Here is a 5625-nt window from a genome sequence, read left to right as displayed (position 1 = left end):
AAAAAAAAGGAATAATTTACATACTTGTCATCTTGCCTAGGGGCTGTGCTAATCTTCTCTATCATTCCAACTTTAGTATATTTAATCAAACAGCCTGTAAAACCTTACGATCCATCTGGTGGTAAGTAAGAACAGCAGGACTCTCTCCCGATCAGCCCTTCTGCAGAAGGCAATGGCAAACCACTGCAGTTCTTCATTCCGGAACCGGAGGTCTGTGGCTCAAACATCAACCAAGGATGGAGCAAGATGAGACTGACACGGATCTCCATCAGTGGTGGTTTGTGCAGATGCAGTTTAGGGATCAAGATTGAAGTCTGGGATCTTCATCTGGTCTTTCATGAGAAGGATGACACAAAGCTTTTAAATGCTGTCCATAATTTAATTAAATATCGACATACAAGCTTGATCTCCTGTTGTAGCCTGGTTAAAGGCTGACAGATGGACGGAACAAAGTAAAGAAGGAAGTCAGGTGAGGTGTCTGAGCTGCCAAAGAACAGTACAGCGCAGGAACAGGCCCTTTGGCCCACCAAGCCTGTGCTGATGCGAGGCCATTCTAAACTAAAACTTTGTCGCCATGCGATCGGTATCCCTCGTATCTGCCTATTCATGTATCTGCCTCTTAAACATTGCTATTATATCTGCTTCTAGTACCTCTTTTGGGACTGCATTCCAGGTACTTACCACCCTCTGTGTAAAAATAAAACTTGTCTCTCATCTCTTGAACATTCCTCCTCTCATTAAACCTATGTCCCCTAGAAAATGACATTTCTACCATGGGAAAAGACTCCAACAATCACTTCATCCATGCCTCACAATTTTGTAAACCTGTCAGGTCACCCCCTCCATCTCCAAAGTTTAAGTGAAAACAAACTGAGTTTGTTAATACCCTTCAAACCTGGTACCTTTTTGCTGTACTCTTTCCAAAGCCCCTATATCTTTCTGGTAGTGTGGTGACCAGAACTGTATACAATATTCCAAATGTGGCCCAACTGAAGTTCTATATAGCTGCAACATGACTTGCCAATTTTTACACTCTATGACCTGACTGCTGAAAGCAAGCATGCCATATGCCTTCTTGACCACCTTATGCATTTGTTTTGCCACTTTCCGGGAACTGTGGACCTGTACACCTAGATCTCTGTTAATGTTTCCCTCCTGCATTAGACCTGCCTAAATGCATCACCTCACATATGCCTGCAAATTCCATCAGCCGTTTCTCCAGCCTGTCTATATCTAGCTGTGTCCTCTGGCAATCCTCGTCACTAATCTATATCTTGAATAGGGCACCCATTTTTAGCTGAATTTCCAGGTTCTAATTTCCCCCCCAAGTCCCCTCATTCCTCTCAACTCCCAATGGGTACTGGCCCAAGCATTCCTCATAAAATAACCTCCGTCATTCCAGGAATAAATTGAACCTTCTCTAATGTGATTATATCCTTTCCTAAATAGAGATCAAAAACATTCTAGACCCTACTTTTATATTCCACTCATAACTTTGACAACATACCATTTGCCTTCCTAATCATTTTCTGTACCTACCTACTATCCTTGTGACCCATGTATCAGTGCACAAACATCCTTCTTATACCTCTCGGTCCTGCAATCCCCCTCCATATGAATAATTTATTGCTTTTCTATTCTTGCCAAACAGAAATTAATTTTCCTACATTGTACTCCATCTGCTATTCTTTTGCCAACTCTCTTTAGGATTCTGCAAAGAGATACATTCCTTGCATCCTGAGCAATTTATCCAAGATTCAGTCACTTCATCCAAGTAATTGGTTATAAATAGTTGATTTGCCAGCAATGATCTTTGTGGCAATTTACTTGTTACATCTTGTGAACCCAAAAATTATGGCTACTCCATTAACAATCTCTTATCTATACTAATATGTCAACTCCTACCTTTTTTTTGCAGTAACCTTTTGATATGGCACCTTGTCAAATGCCCCTATATTCCAAGGTTCTCCTTTATCCACATTGGTTTTCCACTTCCTCAAAGAACCCTCAAACATATGAGTTAAATATGATTTCCATTCCATAAAATCATGTTGACTCTGCCCTGATTTCTATTGAGATTTTCTAAATATCCTGTTTAATCTCAATCACGGATTTCAGTATTTCCCTGTGACATGCCAAACTAACTGGCCTATAATTTCCTGCTTTCTGTTGTGATAATGCTATTACTTTCAAATTATTTTGTTCAGATTTTTATTTTGAAGAGAGGTTGTAAAGCAGAAACAGCAAACTGTCTCTAAGAAAGTAAACAATTTGTGAGACCTTGGGTTCCTTTTTAAACTTGGAACAATGGTAGCAAAATGGGTATGGCCAGCTCTCTCAGACCTTTGTCTTTTTTAGGTTTAGTTTTAAGCAGAAGCGTTTGGAGTCTCAAGAGTTGGAACCTTCAGTGAATGTCTCCTTGCTGCTACTTTCTCTGAACTTTCTCAATGTTTTTTTGCTCCTGGATTGGAGAAGTGCATGTGAGAATCTGTGTCTAAATTTGTCTTTTTGCCAAGGGCTGTGTTTATGGAATGCTACTATACTAGAGCAGTTAATTAGTAATAGGTACTGTCGCTATTATTCAGTTAAGATTTCCAATAGTTAAGTTATTCTAAATTCCTTTTTCTTTTGTTTGTATTTTAACTTGTCTTTATTGGTCAGTGCATTGAGTATAGGAGTTGGGAAGTCATGGTGTAGCTGTACGGGACATTGGTTAGGTCCCTTTTGGAAAACTGTGTGCAATTCTGGTCTCCCTGCTATAGGAAGAATGTTATGAAACTTGAAAGGGTTCAGAAAAGAGTTATAAGGATGTTGCCAGGTTTGGAGAGTTTGTGCTATAGGGGGAGGCTGAATGGGCTGGGTCTATTTTCCCTGGTGGCTGAGGGGTGACCTTTATATAGAGGTTTATAAAATCATGAAGGGCATGGATAGGGCAAAAGTCAAGGTCTTTTCCCAGGGTGGGAAAATCCAAAACCAGAGGGCATAGGTTTAAGATGAGAGGGGAAAGACTTAAAAGGGACCTTAGGGGCAACTTCTTCACGCAGAGGGTGGTGTGTGTATGGAATGAGCTGCCAGAGGAAGTGGTGGAGGTGGGTACAATTACAACATTTAAAAGGTATCTGGATGGGTATGTGAATAGGAAGGGTTTAGAGGGATATGGGCTAAATGCTGGCAGATAGGACTAGATTAATTTAGGATTTCTGGTCAGCATAGATGAGTTGAATCAAAGGGTCCGTTTCCATGCTGTATAGCTCTATGATTCTATAACTAAAGTGTTCAATTAAATCGTGTTTTGCTTAACATTGAGTAGTTTGACCAGTTGCATTGCATCTGAAACACTGCACTTCACATCTACCTTTAAAATAAGAAAATATTAGGGTCTAGACTACATATCTTGACATAGATAAGCTGCAGAGCTGGGCTGAGAGGTGGCAAATGGAGTTTCATGCGGAAAAGTGTGAGGTGATTCACTTTGGAAGGAATAACAGGAATACAGAGTACTGGGCTAATGGTAAGATTCTTGGCAGTGTGGATGAGCAGAAAGATCTCTGTGTCCATGTGCATAGATCACTGAAAGTTGCCACCCAGGTTGATAGCGTTGTTAAGAAGGCGTACAGTATGTTAGGTTTTATTGGTAGAGGGATTGAGTTTCGGAGCCATGAGGTCATGTTGCAGCTGTACAAAACTCTGGTGCGGCCGCACTTGGAGTATTGCGTACAGTTCTGGTCACCGCATTATAGGAAGGATGTGGAAGCATTGGAAAGGGTGCAGAGGAGATTTACCAGGATGTTGCCTGGTATGGAGGGAAGGTCTTATGAGGAAAGGCTGAGGGTCTTGAGGCTGTTTTCGTTAGAGAGAAGAAGGTTAAGAGGTGACTTGATAGAGACATAGAGGATTAGATAGGGTGGACAGTGGGAGCCTTTTTCCTTGGATGGTGATGGCTAGCACGAGGGGACATAGCTTTAAATTTAGGGGTGATAGATATAGGACAGATGTCAGAGGTAGGTTCTTTACTCAGAGTAGCAAGGGCGTGGAATGCCCTGCCTGCAAAAATAGTAGACTCGCCAACTTTAAGGGCATTTAAATGGTCATTGGATAAACATATGGATGATAATGGAATAGTTTAGGTTAGATGGGCTTCAGATTGGTTTCACAGGTCGGCGCAACATTGAGGGCTGAAGGGCCTGTACTGCGCTGTTATGTTCTATGTTCTTAAAATATACCAAGGGGGGCTCTGGTCTAGTCCATAACATTGTTTCCCTCCTTTTTTTGTCTTGAAATGTCTCACTTGCTATTTCCCAATCTGATGATAACGTTCTAGAATCTAGGGACTTCTGCAAAATTACAAACAATGAATCCTACTGCCTCAGCAGCCACTTCTTTTAATGCCCTGGGATGAAGTCTATTAGGACCAGTAAATTGTCAGCTTTTGGTTCTAATCATTTCCTCAGTACCTTTTGCCTTGTTATTGTAATTATTTTACGTTCCTCCCATCTGTAATGTTTCCATTCTCAAATATTTCTGGGATGTCATTTGTATCCTCTGCCATGAAAACACACGAAATATCTGCACTTCATCAACCACCTTTTTATTTTCAATTACTAATTCCTCACATACTCCCTCTAGAGGATCGCCACTCACTCACTCTTATTCTGGAGTTTGACTAATTCGAGTACTTTTTAAAACTTTGTATTCCTTTGCTAGACTTTTTTTTACTCTTTCAATCCTATGACAAACACTGGAAGTATCTATACCTACATGTACCCTGTACTTAACATCCCCTCTTTGGTGCCACCTTATAAACTTTACACTGCGCTCACTCAAGTGCACGTGACAATAAAGACTATTCTATTCTATTATTTTCCTTTCAAAGACCTGTAGAAATTCTCACCGTGTTTTATTTTTCTTTCTCTGGCTTTCCCTTGTATTATAATTGAGCAGCTCCAACAACACTTGAGAAACCTGACACTATCCAGGACAAAGCAGCCTGCTTGACTGAAACCACATCCACAAGCATCCACTCCCTCCACCACCGAAACTCAGTCGCAGCAATATGTACAATCTACAACATGCACTGTAGAAATTCACCAAAGATCCCCCAGACAGCACCTTCCAAACATCTGATTTCACCTGATGAATGGGCTATGCTCCAAAAGCTTGTGATTTCTGACTTTGTCCACCCCAGTCCAACGCCAGCACCTCCACATCACTTCCATCAAGAACAAGAGCAGCAAATGCGTAGGGACACCACCACCTGCAGGTTCCTCTCCAAGCCACTCAGCATCCTGTCTTGGAAATTTTTGGTCAATTGTTCATTGTCGCTGGATCAAAATCCTGGAATTCCCTCCCTAAGGGGATGTGGGTCGACTTGCAGCACACGCACTGTAGCAGTTCCAGAAGGCAGTTCATCACCACTTTCTCAAGGGCAGCCAGGGATGGGCAATAAATGCTGGCCCAGCCAGGGACGCCCATGTCCCATGAATGAATAAACATAAATTTCTCTATTCTTTGCTGCTTTTTCTGTCCAATCGTATATCCTGCCGTTAATCTTCACTGAATTATAAACTATTTCTTTAAGATTGATACTACCTCTAACTTCCTTTGAAATCTTTCTCATTTGAATTT

At 41.3% G+C, this 5625-nt stretch overlaps 1 pseudogene; it reads right to left on the bottom strand.

The window, feature by feature from the left end:
- Positions 1-100, bottom strand: LOC125486683 (annotated as a pseudogene).
- Between the last annotated feature and the right edge of the window lie 5525 nt (positions 101-5625).

The sequence above is a fragment of the Rhincodon typus genome, chromosome 31, assembly GCF_021869965.1.
Source record: "Rhincodon typus isolate 14 chromosome 31, sRhiTyp1.1, whole genome shotgun sequence".
NCBI lineage: Eukaryota > Metazoa > Chordata > Chondrichthyes > Orectolobiformes > Rhincodontidae > Rhincodon > Rhincodon typus.
Note: the sequence above shows the minus strand (reverse complement) of the source record. Positions and strands in the feature narration are given on the sequence as shown.